This window comes from Nerophis ophidion, linkage group LG06 (genome assembly GCF_033978795.1).
Source record: "Nerophis ophidion isolate RoL-2023_Sa linkage group LG06, RoL_Noph_v1.0, whole genome shotgun sequence".
NCBI classification, from domain to species: Eukaryota; Metazoa; Chordata; class Actinopteri; order Syngnathiformes; family Syngnathidae; genus Nerophis; species Nerophis ophidion.
The window spans coordinates 20,984,356-21,002,738 of record NC_084616.1 but is presented as its reverse complement, the minus strand read 5'-3'; the positions used below and the strand labels follow the sequence as shown (position 1 = coordinate 21,002,738).

General features: G+C 36.6%; 1 long non-coding RNA gene across 2 annotated transcripts in view; it reads left to right on the top strand.

The window, feature by feature from the left end:
• The window catches only part of LOC133553903 (uncharacterized), a 211,532-nt gene that overhangs the window by 136,651 nt on the left and 56,498 nt on the right, over positions 1–18,383 (top strand). The window lies entirely within an intron of this gene.

Sequence of the window (18,383 nt, the reverse complement as noted above, 5' to 3'; positions counted from 1 at the left end):
ACTTCTTTACCCCGATAAGGTGGCAGCTCAGGGTGTAATTTAAAAAAAAAATGTCCATGGTGTCAGTGAGCAGGTTGTGTTATGTGTGACCATGTTTGTTGACTTTTTGTGATTTTATTTTATTTTTTGAACCATAACAAGGGAAAGTTGTCTTCATTGGGTCCCATTAGTGAATTCTGCGCACAGTACCTTTAAGAATATAATTCATCATCATCGGCGGTCACTCGAAACAACTATGACAATCCTCCTGGTAGGGGTGGGGGTATCCCTTTAGATAGATAATACTTTATTGATTCCTTCAGGAAAGTTCCCTCAGGATGGGGGATGCCTGTGTGTGACTTTGTTTAACGTGGGGAGACTGGTGCACAGACAGTCACCACACGATCCTTGACAGATACGGGTCAGGGTCCAGTGGCATGGAGTCCAAGACGACTGGGTACCCTTTTCCGCTGCAGCCTTCATCCGCCATCCCAACCGTTGTGACGCTTCATAGGTTTAGCAATCATCCTTCACCAGTTCCACCGTTATTTCCCCCATAACTGGGCCCACATGGCTGTGGGATTGTCTTCTTCCGCCTTCGCGGCCGTTGTGGTGGTTCTTACATTTACCGTCTTCCGCCTGCTCCGCTGTTGAGGTCTTCACCGTATCCCTGGCTCGGGGGAAGTCCGGTACTAGGCCTTTGCCAAGGGCCACCTGGGGTAACAGTAGTAAAGGGGTTGACCTCCTAGAGCCCAAAGAACCCTTAGAGGAGCCTCCACTCCCGGATGCACTTAAACGTCATGCCCAGGACACAATATAATTAAAGGTCATTGATCTAATATCCCTATATTGGCCCCTTGGTGGCGACAAAATGACAGAATCTAAAATTGATTTATAAAATGTGAATGTTGTCTCTCTGTGTTGGCCCTGCGATGAGGTGGCGACTTGCTACCAAACAATATCCCGTTTGTTGATAAGAAGACATGACAGCCATGGAAGCACATTCAATATCTTGGTCAAGCAAAGGTAACACGATCCGGTTAAACAATTTAAAAGAGCTGGCTGAAGCTAACAAACACGGCTCTGTTGATGATGTCACATGTTACTAGGCAACAGGCCCCGCCTTTTAAAAGATCAATCAATCTCAATCAATCAATCAATCAATCAATGTTTATTTATATAGCCCTAAATCACAATTGCCTCAAAGGGCTGCACAAACCACAACGACATCCTCGGTAGGGCCCACATAAGGGCAAGGAAAAACTCACCCCAGTAGGAGGTCGACCATGATGACTATGAGAAACCTTGGAGAGGACCACATATGTGGGCAACCCCCTCACCCCCTAGGGGACCGAAAGCAATGGATGTCAAGCGGATATAACATGATATTGTGAAAGTCCAATCCATAGTGGCTCTAACTTAACCGAGGGAATCAAGTCCAAAGTGGATCCAATATAGTAGCGAGAGTCCCATCCAAAGTGGAGCCAGCAGGAAACCATCCTAAGCGGAGGCGGATCAGCAGCACAGAGATGTCCCCAGTCGATACACAGGCGAGCGGTCCATCTTGGGTCCCGACTCTGGACGACAGCCCATCCTGGGTCCCGATTTTGGACAGCCAGTACTTCATCCATGACCGGACCCCCTCCACAAGGGAGGGGGGACATAGGAGAAAAAGAAAAGAAACGGCAGATCAACTGGTCTAAAAAGGAGGTCTATTTAAAGGCTAGAGTATACAAATGAGTTTTAAGATGAGACTTAAATGCTTCTACTGAGGTAGCATCTCGAACTGTTACCGGGAGGGCATTCCAGAGTACCGGAGCCCGAACAGAAAATGCTCTATAGCCCGCAGACTTTTTTTGGGCTTTGGGAATCACTAATAAGCCGGAGTCCTTTGAACGCAGATTTCTTGCCGGGACATATGGTACAATACAATCGGCAAGATAGGCTGGAGCTAGACCGTGTAGTATTTTATATGTAAGTAGTAAAACCTTAAAAGCTCACACACAAGAGGCACAAAAGACTGAAAAAAGTTGAGGATTGCTCATCAAACACTTATTTGGAACATCACACAGGTGAACAGGCTAATTGGGAACAGGTGGGTGCCTTGATTGGGTATAAAAGCAGCTTTCATGAAATGCTCAGTCATTCACAAACAAGGATGGGGCGAGGGTCCCCGCTTTGTGAACAAATGCGTGAACAAAATGTCTAACAGTTTAAGAACAATTCTCAACGAGCTATTGCAAGGAATTTAGGGATTTCACCATCTACGGTCCGTAATATCATCAAAAGGTTCAGACAATCTGGAGAAATTACTGCACGTAAGCGATGATATTACAGACCTTCGATCCCTCAGGCGGTACTGCATCAAAAAGCGACATCAGTGTGTAAAGGATATCACCACATTGGCTCAGGAACACTTCAGAAAACTACTGTCAGTAACTACAGTTGGTCGCTACATCTGTAAGTGCAAGTTAAAACTCTACTATGCAATGCGAAAGCTTCCGCCCGATTGTAGCTGAGATAGGCTCCAGCGCCCCCTGCCACCCAGAAGGGAATAAAGAAGGAAAATGAATACTATCTTCCCGAGAAATTTATCCACGCCTTTATCTCGAATCGTTTGTAGGCATTAGCCAGGCCTCCCTCGCCCGCCTGCAGCTGGTGCAGAACTCTGCTGCTCGTCTGCTTACACAGACCCACAGACTTGAGCACATCACCCCTATACAAGCGTCCCTTCACTGGCTCCCTGTGCGTTACCAAATCCATTTTAAACTCCTCCTATTTTTTTTTAAATGTCAGCCGATCAGCTGCCACTGACGGTCCCTGACACAAAGCTGAAGCTTAGAGGGGACAGAGCATCCGCCGCTGCTGCTCCCAAGCTCTGAAACGACCTGCCTCTGAATATTAGACAAGCCTCCTCTCTTCCTGTTTTTATATCGCTCTTAAAAACATACTTTTATTCCATGGCTTTTAACACTCAGTGATATTCATCCTGCAATGGCGCCCCATTATACACCTGCTGTGAACCTGTTTTTATGTTTTATTTATTTATTTATTTTTGATCATGTTCTGTTTGTATCGTGTTGTGTTTGCTCGGTTCTCATTTCTGAACCTGCCCATTGTACAGCACTTTGGCTACCCCTGTGGTAAATTTTAAATGTGCTTTATAAATAAAGTTGATTTGATTTGATACCGATAAAAAAGTCTGATGCCGACATGTGTCACGTTGGCAAATATAGGCCGATCTCCCCTCTTAAGGGTTCCCTTCGCTGGTGCGTCTTGTCATTTCTCCGCCTGTGCCACGAAGATAACAGAGGTGCAAGGCAGCGGTCGGGCGAAACTCCGTGTCCTTGTCCGCAGGGGGGCGGGGCTCGGCAGACATCCGCATCAAGCATCTTCTCTCATGTCCTTGACAGCCGCCGCCTTCTTTCCCGCTCGGCCGCCGTTCATCTTTAGTTCCGCGTAGGACACAGGCTTGGCGGATGTCAAAAGGTCGACGCCCTCGCGATGACATCATCCGTCCCACGCCGGGGTTACGCTCTCTTGACGCCTGGAATTAGTGTTTTGTTGCTTCAAACGCAACAACACTTGAGCTTCTCCTTCATGCCGGGCGTTCCTCTTCACACCTCAGTGAGCAACAAATAGCACCCCCTTTTCATATCCGAACCTGACCATAGTTTAGGCCTCCGATCCCCACCTTTGTTGGACAGTAAACACACACAATTGGACACTTATTATTCCGCCACAAATGGTCTGTGTGGGCTGTTTGTGGTCGCCGTGGCAACAAAGTAGTGTGCCCATAACCCCCACTCCTTGTCACCGAGCAGAACGAAGGGGGTTTGGGGGGGATGAAAGGAGATGATAAAATAACTCACTGGAATACTCAACGTGTGACTCCAGTTCAGTTGATGTTGTGTATATATATATATATATATATATATACAAATGTGTGTGTGTGTGTGTGTGCGCACAAGAGGAGGAGACACAGGTGTACAATTGTGTCCTAATGCATGTGGATCCACATACTGTATGAATTCAGCCGTCATTATAGCCAAAGTGGCTCTCCAGCTGGGTCATATGGTGTGGGTGTAGGTGTGAGTGTGGGTGTGGGTGTGGGTGTGGGTGGGTGTTCTTGTATTTCTACCTTTCTTGAGACGTCAACAAGGAAAAGTACCGTCTATATGAGGACAGGAGCGAAATCATGGTCCCAATAGGGAAAACCGTTGCATCTAATAGAGAATGTCCTCCTCCTCTGGTCAACATAGGAAATAACAAGTGTGTGTAAAAATTTTTAATTGCATCCATTCATCCGTTTTCAACCGCTTGTTCCTTTTGGGGTGGCTGGAGCCTATCTCAGCTGCGTTCCGGCGGACAAGTCGCCACCTCATTACAGGGCCAACAATTACAAACAAAAGATGAACTAAAAATAACTAAAAGCAGTCTTTTTCTCACAATGTGTCGACTGTTTTTTTAATATAAAATTAGGAACAATTTGTTATATTCTTTCTATTTCTATGATATTGCAATATTTTCTCGTAAAATTATGACTTTTTTCATGTGAAATTATGACTTTTTTAATGTAATTTTTTTTACTTTTTAATGCAAAATGGTGGGATTTGTCATATAAAATTCTGACTTTTATCACAATATTGCAAAATGCTTTGTTGTTCTTGTAAAATAATGATATTTTTGGAGTAAAATGATGACCTTTGTCATAATTTTTGCCTAGTAAAATTCCTATTATTGTTATATCACCGAAATTTTCAAGTTTTCTTATAAAATTGTGACTTGTCGAGTAAAATTACGACTCTTTTCATAAAATTGTCAAAATTTTAAGCTTTTCTTGTAAAATTGTTATCAAGTAAAATTCAACTTTTATCATATCATTGCACAAATGTTCAATTTTTCTTGTAAAATTTGTACTTTTATTGTAATACTGCCAATATGTTAAGTTTTTTTCGTGAAATTGTGACCTTTTTTTGTGAAATTCCAACTCATTTTTCACAACAAGCTTTTTTATATTTGCCTAGTATGTATATATATATATATATAGTGTGTGTGTGTGTGCGTGTGTGTGTGTGTGTGTGTGTGTGTGTGTGTGTGTGTGTGTGTGTGTGTGTGCGTGTGCGTGTGCGTGTGTGTGCGTGTGCGTGTGCGTGTGCGTGTGCGTGTGTGTGTGTGTGTGTGTGTGTGTGTGGTGTGTGTTCTTGTATTTCTACCCTTCTTGAGACATTACCAAGGAAAAGTACCGCAATATGAGGACCAGTGAACAAGTCAGGACCGAAATCATGATCCTAATACGGAAAACCATTGCCTCTAAAAGAGAATGTCTCATTTGCACCCCCTGGTGGTGAAATCTATCAAAATTAGGGTGGTCCCAAAAAGGAGGGATTTTTCAAATTGACTGTGTGTCGGTTTTAAAAGTGCTCTCCCTCTGGTCAACATATGAAATAACAAGTGTGTGTAAACATTGGAAGTGCTCCCTCTCTGGTCAACATATGCAATAACAAGTGTGTGAGAGGGATTGGCCAAAATGTATTGATAAAATAAAATAAATAAGTATATCGAGACATACTGTAATAACTTGAAGTAAAGAATGAAGATTAAAAAACAATTACAAACAAAAATTTCGATCCAAATAACTAAAAGCTGTCTTTTTCTCACGATGTGTCAACAAATTTTCATATTCTTTCTGTGTCTGTAATATTGCAATATTTTCTCGTAAAAATTTTACTTTTTTTATGTAATATCATTACTTTTTTGTTGTTGAGGCATCAACAAGAAAAAGTACCGACCATATAAGGACCGGTGAACAAGTTAGGACATAAATCATGGTCCTTCAGGAGAGTTTCCTAAAGGAACTCTCCTGAAGGAATCAATAAAGTACTATCTATCTATCTAATAAACCATTGTCTCTAATAGAAAATGTCTCATTTGCACCCCCTGGTGGTGAAATCTATCAAAATGAGGGTGGTCCCAAAAAGGAGGCATTTTTCACATTGACTGTGTGTCGGTTTTAAAAGTGCTCACCCTCTGGTCAACATATGAAATAACAAGTGTGTGTAAACATTTGAAGTGCTCCCCCTCTGGTCAACATATGCAATAACAAGTGTGTGTAAGAGATTGAATTGCGCCCCCTTTGGCCAAAATGCATTAATACATATAAATAAATATGTATACCAAGGTATACTGTAATAACTTTAAGTAAATGATGAAGATTAAAAACCCATTACATACAGAAATATTCAAAAAATTAACTAATGCAGTTTTTTTCTCACAATGTGTCGACTTTTTTCTTATAAAATTGGAAACAATTTGTCATGTTCTTTCTGTTTCTGTAATATTGCAATATTTTCACGTAAAATTATGACTTTTTTAATGTAAAATTTTTACTTTTTAATGCAAAACGGTGGCATTTGTCATATAGAATTCTGACTTTTATCACAATATTGCAAATTGTTTTGTTGCTATTGTAAAATAGTGACATTTTTTTGAGTGAAATGATGACCTTTGTCTTAATTTTGCCACGTAAAATTCCCTTTTTTGTTATAATATCGCCAAAAATGTTTAGTTTTCTTATAAAATTGTGACTTTTGTCAAGTAAAATAATGACTCTTTTTATAAAATTGCCAAAAATGTTAAGCTTTTCTTGTAAAACTTCGACTGTTATTGAGTAAAATTCCAATTTTTATCATAACATTGCACAAATGTTCAGTTTTTCCTGTAAAATGTTGACTTGTGTTGAGTAAAATTACAACTTTTATTGTAATACTGTGACCTTTTTCTCATGAAATTCCAACTCATTTTTCACAACAAGCTTTTTTATATCTGCATATTATGTATATATTGTTAATGTTGTAAATACAAATCTTTATACATCTAGAAAGGGTGGTCCTAAAGAGCTAGGCATTATTCGGAGGTCTCAAGAAGGTTAGAACTACAAGATTGTGTGTGTGTGTTTGTGTGTGTGTGTGTGTGTGTGTGTGTGTGTGTGTGTGTGTGTGTGTGTGTGTGTGTGTGTGTGTGTGTGTGTGTGTGTGTGTGTTTGTGTGTCACGTCATGGGCAGATAATAGCCACCCTAACACGTCTTTCACACTGGTGCCTTCTCTTCATTGGCCGAACGGGCTGAGCCACTTTGTGGGTGTGAATGCATGAAATCAATAATTATGTTGTTGACGTGTGACCACTAGGCTGCGCTCTTTAAAGTCACCAAGGAACACTTAAGAACATTTCAAAACATTTAGGAACATTTAAGAACATTTCTTAAAGTTAACAAAGTTAAAATACCAATGATTGTCACACACACCCTCTAGGTGTGGCGAAATTATTCCCTGCATTTGACCCATCACACTTGATCCCCCAATGGGAGGTGAGGGGAGCAGTGAGCAGCAGCGGTGGCCGCGCCCAGGAATCATTTTTGGTGATTTAACCCCCAATTCCAACCCTTGATGCTGAGGTAATGGGTCCCATTTGTATAGTCTCTGGTATGATCTGAGAACATTTACCAACATTACATAGCATTTAAAACATTTTAAATGCTATATGCAATTACCAACATTTAAGAACATTTAAATAATTTAAAATGTTTATAAATTTTAAGAAGATTTAAAAACATTAAAGAACTTTTTTAAACATTAAAGAACATTTAAGAACATTTACCAACATTTACCAAAATTTACCAACATTTAAAACCATTTAAAATCATTAAAATTATTTTTTTTTTTAAATCAAAAAAATTTCAAAACATTTACAAATATTTTGAAATAATTAGGACTTGTCCAGGGTCTACGCCGCCTTCTGCCCGATTGTAGCTGAGATAGGCAACAGCGCTCCCCGCGACCCCAAAGGGAATAAGCGGTAGGAAATGGATGGATGGATAGGAACAGTTAAAAACATTCAAGAACATTTGAGAGCTATTACCAACATTTAAGAACATTTAAAACTATTTAAACAATTTAAAACGTTAAACATTTTTAGAAATTTTAAGAACATTTAAAAAAATTAATAACTTTTATTTACATGTTAGAACATTTAAGAATATTTACCAAGATTTACCAAAATTTACCAACATTTACCAACATTTAAAATGATTTAAAATCATTAAAATTAATTAGAAAAAAAATAAATTAATTGAAAACATTTACAAATATTTAAAAATATTTAGGAACATTTAAAAACATTCAAGAACATTTAAGAACATTTGAGGACATTTATCAACATTTAAAAACATAAAAACAGTTATGAATGTTTACTAACATTTAACAACATTTGTTAAAGTTAACAAAGTTAAAATACCAATGAGTGTTACACACACACACTAGGTGTGGTGAAATTATTCTCTGCATTTGACCCATCACCCTTAATCACCCCCTGGGAGGTGAGGGGAGCAGTGAGCAGCAGCGGTGGCCGCGCCCAGGAATCATTTTTGGTGATTTAATCCCCAATTCCAACCCTTGATGCTGAGTGCCAAGCAGGGAGGTAATGGGTCCCATTTGTATAGTCTCTGGTATGATCTGAGAACATTTACCAACATTACATGGCATTTAAAACATTTGGAAACCTTTAAAAACATTTAAGAGCAATTACCAACATTTAAGAACATTTAAATAATTTAAAATGTTTAGAAATTTTAAGAACATTTAAAAACACTAAAAAACTTTTATAAAAATGTTAGAAAATTTAAGAACATTTACCTACATTTACCAACATTTAAAACCATAAACCATAATACACACACATTCTCGTTCTGCAACATGTTACACGCACACACGTTCTGCAAAAAATGTTTATTTTTTTTTTAAATCGAAAAAATTTCAAAACATTTACAAATATTTTGAAATAATTAGGACTTGTCCAGAATCTACGCAGCCTTCCGCCCGATTGTAGCTGAGATAGGCAACAGTGCCCCCTGCGACCTCAAAGGGAATAAGCGGTAGAAAATGGATGGATGGATAGGAACATTCAAAAACATTCAAGAACATTTGAGAGCTATTACCAACATTTAAGAACATTTAAAACTATTTAAATAATTTAAAACATTTAAAAATATTTAGAAATTTTAAGAACATTTACAAAAATTAATAACTTTTATTAGCATGTTAGAACATTTAAGAACATTTACTAACATTTACCAAAATTTACCAACATTTACCAACATATAAAACGATTCATTAAAATGAATTAGAAAAAAATTAAAACATTTACAAATATTTAGAAATATTTAGGAACATTTCAAAACATTCAAGAACATTTAAAAACATTTGAGGACATTTATCAACATTTAAAAACATGTTACACACACACATTTTGCAACATGGTACACACACACATTCTGCAACACGTTGCACACACACACGTACTGCAACATGTTACACACATACGTTTTGCAACATAATGCACACACACACACACACACACACACACACATTCTCGTTCTGCAACATGCTACACGCACACACGTTCTGCAACATGTTAAACACACACACATTCTCGTTCTGCAACATGCTACACGCACACACGTTCTGCAACATGTCACACACACACACGTTCTGCAACATGTCACACACACACACATTCTGCAACATGTTAAACACACACACATTCTCGTTCTGCAACATGTTACACACACATATTTTGCACCAAGTTACACACACAAATTCTGCAACACGTTACACACACACCTTCTGCAACATGTTACACACACACGTTCTACAACACGTTGCACACACACGTTCTGCAACATGTTACACACACACACATACTGGAACATGTTACACACACAACATGATACAAACACACACACACACACACGCATTCTCATTCCGCAACATGTTACACGCACACACGTTCTGCTACATGTCACACTCACACACGTTCTGCAACATGTTACACACACACACACATTCTCGTTCTGCAACAAGTTACACACACGTTCTGCAAGTGTTACACACACACATTCTGCAACACTTTACACACACACACACATACTGCAACATGTTACACACATACGTTTTGCAACATAATACACACACACATACATTTTCGTTCTGCAACATGTCACACACACACACACGTTCTGCAACATGTTACACACACACATTCTCGGTCTGCAACATGTTACACACACATGTTCTGCAACAAGTTACACACACACATGTTCTGCAAGTGTTACACACATACATTCTGCAACACGTTGCACACACACGTGTGTGTGTAACTGCAACATGTTACACACACACACAATTTGCAACATGTTACACACACATTTTGCAACATGGTACACACACACGTTCTGCAACACATTGCACACACACGTACTGCAACATGTTACACACATACGTTTTGCAACATAATACACACACACACACACACATTCTCGTTCTGCAACATGTCACACACACACGTTCTGCAACATGTTACACGCCCACACATTCTCGTTCTGCAACATGTTACACGCACACACTTTCTGCAACGTGTTACACGTACACACATTCTGCAAGTGTTGCAACCACACATTGTGCAACACGTTGCACACACACACGTAATGCAACATGTTACACACACGTTTTGTAACATAATACACACACACACATTCTTGTTCTGCAACATGTTACACACACATTCTCGTTCTGCAACATGTCACACACACACGTTCTGCAACATGTTACACGCCCACACATTCTCGTTCTGCAACATGTTACACGCACACACTTTCTGCAACGTGTTACACGTACACACATTCTGCAAGTGTTGCAACCACACATTGTGCAACACGTTGCACACACACACGTAATGCAACATGTTACACACACGTTTTGTAACATAATACACACACACACATTCTTGTTCTGCAACATGTTACACACACATTTTATGCAACATGTTACACACACATGTTCTGCAATAAGTTACACACACACACACACACATTCTGCAACAATTTGCACACACGTATGTGTGTAACTGCAACATGTTACACACACAGACACACACACACACATTCTGCAACACGTTGCACACACACGTTCTGCAACATGTTACACACACATGTTCTGCAATAAGTTACACACACACACACACACACACACACACACACACACACACACACACACACACACACACACACACACACACACACACACACACACACACACACACACACATATACACACACATTCTGCAAGTGTTACACACACACATTGTGCAGTTACACATTGTGTGTGTAACTGCAACATGTTACACACACATTTTGCAACATGTTACACACACACATTCTGCAACACATTGCACACACACACGTAATGCAACATGTTACACACATACGTTTTGCAACATAATACACACGCACACATTCTCGTTCTGCAACATGTTACACACACACACATTCTGCAAGTGTTACACACACACATTCTGCAACACTTTGCACACACGTGTGTGTGTAACTGCAACATGTTACACACACACATTTAGCAACATGGTACACCCACACGTAATGCAACATGTTACACACATACGTTTTGCAACATAATACACACACACACACCACATTCTCGTTCTGCAACATGTCACACACACACACACACACATTCTGCAACATGTTACACACACACACATTCTCGTTCTGGAACATGTTACACACACATGTTCTGCAACAAGTTACACACACACGTGTTCTGCAAGTGTTACACACATACATTCTGCAACACTTTGCACACACACGTGTGTGTGTAACTGCAACATGTTACACACACACACACATTTTGCAACATGTTACACACACACATTTTGCAACATGGTACACACACATTCTGCAACACATTGCACATACACATGTACTGCAACATGTTACACACATACGTTTTGCAACATAATACACACACACACATACATTCTCGTTCTGCAACATGTTACACGCACACAAGTTCTGCAACATGTTACACACACACACACACACACTCTCGTTCTGCAACATGTTACAAGCAAACGTTCTGCTACATGTTAAACACACACATTCTGCAACACGATGCACACACACACACGTACTGCAACATGTCACACACACACACACATTCTCGTACTACAGCATGTTCCACACACACGTTCTGCAACATGTTACACACACACATTCTGCTACATTTTACACACACACATCCTGCAACATGTTGCACACACACACGTACTGCGACATGTTACACACATACGTTTTGCAACATAATACACACACACACACATTCTCGTTCTGCAACATGTTACACACACATGTTCTGCAACATGTTAAACACACATGTTCTGCAACATGTTACACACACATTCTCGTTCTGCAACAAGTTACACACACACACGTTCTGCAAGTGTTACACACACATTCTGCAACACTTTGCACACACACATGTGTGTGTAACTGCAACATGATACACACACACATTTTGCAACATGTTACACACACACATTTTGCAACATGTTACACACACACATTCTGCAACACGTTGCACACACACACGTACTGCAACATGTTACACACATACGTTTTGCAACATAATACAAACACACACACATTCTCCTTGTGCAACATGTTACACGCACACACGTTCTGCAACATGTTACACACACACACATTCTCGTTCTGCAACATGTTACACACATGTTCTGCAACAAGTTACACACACACACGTTCTGCTACATGTTACACACACACATTCTGTAACACCTTGCACACACACAAGCGTGTGTAACTGCAACATGTTACACACACACGTTCTGCAACACGTTGCACACACACGTTCTGCAACTTGTTACACACATGTTCTGCAACACTTTGCACACACACGTTCTGCAGCATGTTACACAAATGTTCTGCAACATGTTACACACACACGTACTGCAACATGTCTACATGTCACACTCACACACGTTCTGCAACATGATACACACACACACACACATTCTCGTTCTGCAACAAGTTACACACACACACACGCACACGTTCTGCAAGTGTTACACACACACATTCTGCAACACTTTACACACACACATGTACTGCAACATGTTACACACATACGTTTTGCAACATAATACACACACACACACACACATACATTCTCGTTCTGCAACATGTCACACACACACACGTTCTGCAACATGTTACACACACATTCTCGTTCTGCAACATGTTACAAACACATGTTCTGCAACAAGTTCCACACACATTTTGCAACATGGTGTACACACATTCTGCAACGCGTTGCACACACACACGTACTGCAACATGTTACACACATACGTTTTGCAACATAATACACACACACATACATTCTCGTTCTGCAACATGTTACACACACACACACATTCTCGTTCTGCAACATGTTACGCACGCACACACACACACACACACACACACACACACACACACACACACACACACACACACACACACACACACACGTTGAGATGATTGCACAGCAAACATGAAATGTATGCACCCCTTATGAATACTAAGTTGGGTATTTAGTCAGTACAATTAGTCAAATCCACTTTTATTTTGAAGTTATGGACACGGTAAGATGGTTTATTTTCTACAGCCCTAGCATGAAGTGCTCTCCAAAGCTGTATTTGTGTTTAAAATATGTGTAAGGATGAGGGCGAGTCCACCTGCTGCAGTTGCATCTGCTGCCCTTCTTTTCACAAAGTTTGCTGCAACACAACACAGGAAGTAGTTAGTGAATGACACTCTCAGCTTCCTCTTGCACCACCTGCCACATAATGGGCCGCTGCGGGGGAGGGGCAGGCTTGGGGACAAAGGCGCTTGAAGCGCCGCCGCGTCCCGCCGGGGACGACACCAGAAGCACCAGCAGCCTGCGCCTACACCGCAGCTTGTACACCCCGGAAGAACTAAGTATAGAAATGTTAATGTTACACCTTTTAAGGACAATAGCAACAATTCCTTGGGACAAAAGTATTTTTTTTGGAAATACCCAAGTATGTTTTTATCATTATGGACAAAAATAAAGACAAAAAACACAGTTTTTCAGAATTAAAGTCTCCATTTTTGAGGGCAAAAGTATGCCTTGTTAATGAAAATAGTGGCGTTCTTTTTTTTTTTATTAACAAAATTATTTTTTTTTAAAGACAAAAGTCTCAGTTTTTCAGGACAAAGTCACGAGTTTTTCAGAATAAAAGTTTCTGTTCTTCAGGACAAAGGCCTCCGGTTTTGAGGAAGTGAATTGAATTATATTTATATAGCGCCGTTCTCTAGTGACTCAAAGCGCTTTACATAGTGAAACCCAATATCTAAGTTACATTCAAACCAGTGGGGGTGGCACTGGGAGCAGGTGGGTAAAGTATCTTGCCCAAGGACACAACGGCAGTGACTAGGATGGTGGAAGCGGGAATGGAACCTGCAACCCTCAAGTTGCTGGCACGGCCACTCTACCAACCGAGCTATGCTAGGAAAAATAGTATACATTTTTAAGGAAAGTAGTAATATTTTTTAGAATAAATTGTTTTTAACAATAAACAAGTAAACATTTTATTGTTAAAGACAGTTGAAAGAATAACTTTTAATACAAAAGTGTTTGTTTTTAAGGAAAAAGTACACATTTTAGGAAAACCAATAACAATTTCAATGAAAAAAAAGTATTGATGCGTGTTTGAAGACAACATTTCCAGTTTTTCAGGACTTCCTCTCAGTTTTTCAGGATAAATTTCTCATTTTTTGAGGACAAAAGTTTTTATTTTGTTTTTTTAACATTTTCCTAAAATATTTGTTTTTAACAACGAAAAAGTTTACATTTTTATTGTTAAAGACGGTTTAAAAAAATACAAGTCTTTTTTTTAAGGAAAAGTACACATTTTAAGAAAAGTAATGACAATTTTTATTGAAAAAAAAGTATTGGTTTTCAGGACAAAAATATCAGTTTTTATTTTTAATCACTTAAGTATACGTTAAAAGAACATTTCCAATTTTTTAGGACAACCTCTTAGTTTTTCAGAATAAAAGTCTCAGTTTTTGAGTACAAAAGTCTCTGTTTTTGAGGACAAAAGTCTCAATTTTTGAGGAAAAAAGTATACATTTTTAAAGACAACAGTAACATTTTCCAAAAGTATTTGTTTTTAACAACAAAAAAGTTTACATTTTTGTTAAGACGGTTTTAAAAAAAAAAATAAAAGTCTGAGTTTAATACAAAACTATTTGTTTTTAAGAAGAAGTACATATTTTTAGAAAATTGCTAAAAAAAATTATTGAAAAAAATTTATTGTTTTTTTAAGGACAAAAGTATGCGTTAAAACAACAACATTTCCAGTTCTTTAAGACAACATGTCAGTTTTTCAGAATAAATGTATATCCTTTAAGGACATTTTTCAGAAATATTTGTTTTTAACAACAAAAAAGTGTTAATTTTTCTGAGAAAAACAGATTAAAAAAAAATAAAAAATTCCTTTTTTAATAGAAAAGTCTTTGTTTTTAAAGAAAAATGTACACACTTTAGAAATGTAATAACAATTCCTATTTAAAAAAAAAAGTATTTGTTTGTAAAAACAACAAAGTGTAAATTTGTATTGTTAATGACAGTTTTTGAAAAATAAAAGTTCCTATTTTAATAGAAAAGTCTTTGTTTTCAAAGAAAAAGGTACACACTTTGGAAATTTAATAACAATTCCTATTTTTAAAAAAAGTATTTGTTTTTAAAAACAAAAAAGTGTAAATTTGTATTGTTAATGACAGTTTTTGAAAAATAAAAGTTCCTATATTAAAAGAAAAGGGTACACACTAGAAATGTAATACAATTTTTTATTTTTTTTTAAAAAGTATTGTTTTTTAGGGACAAAATTATACGTTAAAAGACAACATTTCCAATTTTTTAAGACAGCCTCTCAATTTTTCAGAATATAAGTTAGTCTTTGACGACAAAAGTCTCAGTTTTTTGGGGGAGAAAAGTATAAATTTTTAGGAACATTTTCAAAAGTATTTCTTTTCACATACAAAAAAGTATAATTTTTATTGTTAAAGACAGTTTTAAAAAGTCTCAGTTTTAATACAAAAGTCCTTGTTTTTGAGGGAAAAGGTATACATTTTTAAGGACAATAGTAACATTTTCCAAAAGAATTTCTTTTTAACAAAAAAAAGTAAAAGTTTTTATTGTTAAAGACAGTTTAAAAAAAATTGAGGTCTGAGTTTTAACACAAAAGTATTTGTTTTTAATGAAAAAGTATACATTTTTAGAAAATTGATCATTTCAATTGAAAAAAAATTGAATTTAAAAGACAACAATTGTTTTCTGACGACGCTGCTTTTATTTCCTCTATGCTGGTTTCATTTCTTCCTTTTTTAATCATAAGCTGCACAAACAACTTTTAACAAAAGTTGTAAACATGTTTACTTTGGAACATGTTTTAGTTTGGAACATGTTTTAGTTTGGAACATGTTTTAGTTAGGAACATGTTTATGTTTGGAACATGTTTTAGTTTGGAACATGTTTTAGTTTGGAACATGTTTTAGTTAGGAACATGTTTTAGTTTGGAACATGTTTTAGTTTGGAACATGTTTTAGTTTGGAACATGTTTTAGTTTGGAACATGTTTTAGTTAGGAACATGTTTATGTTTGGAACATGTTTTAGTTTGCAACATGTTTTAGTTAGGAACATGTTTATGTTTGGAACATGTTTTAGTTTGGAACATGTTTTAGTTTGGAACATGTTTTAGTTAGGAACATGTTTATGTTTGGAACATGTTTTAGTTTGCAACATGTTTTAGTTAGGAACATGTTTATGTTTGGAACATGTTTTAGTTTGGAACATGTTTTAGTTTGGAACATGTTTTAGTTAGGAACATGTTTATGTTTGGAACATGTTTATGTTTGGAACATGTTTTAGTTTGGAACATGTTTTACTTTGGAACATGTTTCAGTTCGGAACATGTTTTGGTTAGGAACATGTTTATGTTTGGAACATGTTTTACTTTGGAACATGTTTTTGTTTGGAACCATGTTTGTTTTTTGAAAATACCTAAAGTTTGGAACATCCTTAAGTTTTGAACATGTTTTATTTTTGATTTTTTTTGTATGGTACATGTTTTTGTTTTTAACATGTTTGAGTTTGGAACATATTTGATGTTTGAACATGTTTCAGTTAAAAACATGTTGCTCAGTTAGCAGTGGAAGCTGTGTTTGTGCCAAAGTCTTAGCGGGGGTGTGATTCATAGCTCGTGAAGCATCTGCTGTTTTAACAACATGTTAAATGTGCATCAACACATATCATCAATATTACACATTTACTGCTTCTTATGGAACAAGTAATCATTAATAATACAAATACAAATACTAGTACATATACATATACTAGTTCTAATGTAACAAGTTATCATTAATAATACATATACTATTACATATACTAGTTCTAATGTAAAAAGTTATCATTAATAATACATATAATAGTACATGTATATATACTAGTTCTAATGTAACTAATAATCATTAATAATACATATACTAGTACATTTGCTAGTTCTAATGTAACAAGTTATCATTAATAATACATATACTAGTACATATAAATATACCAGTTCTAATGTAACAAGTTATCATTAATAATACATATAATAGTACATATACTAGTTCTAATGTAACAAGTTATCATCAATAAAACATATAATAGTACATGTATATATACTAGTTCTAATGTAACAAGTAATCATTAATAATACATATACTAGTACATTTGCTAGTTCTAATGTAACAAGTTATCATTAATAATAAATAAAATAGTACATTTACTAGTTGTAAATGTACTAGTATATGTATAAATTCTTTATACATGTAACGAATTTATATGTATACTAGTACATAAACATACTACTTCTAATGTAACAAGTTATCATTAATAATACATATACTAGTACATATACTAGTTCTAATGTAACAAGTTATCATTAATAATACATATACTAGTATATTTACTAGTTGTAATGTAAAAAGTTATCATTAATCATACATATAATAGTACATATACTAGTTGTAATGTAAAAAGTTATCATTAATCATACATATAATAGTACATATACTAGTTCTAATGTAACAAGTAATCATTAATAATACATATACTAGTACATATGCATATACTAGTTCAAATGTAACAAGTCATCATTAATAATACATATTATCGTACATTTACGAGTTACAAGTTATAATTAATAAAACATATAATAGTACATTCACTAGTCATAATGTTATAGGTTATCATTAATAATACATATACTAGTATATTTACTAGTTCTAATGTAACAAGTTATCATTAATAAAACATATAAAAGTATATTTACTAGTTCTAATGTAACAAGTTATCATTAATAATACATATACTAGTATATTTACTAGTTCTAATGTAACAAGTTATCATTAATAAAACATATAAA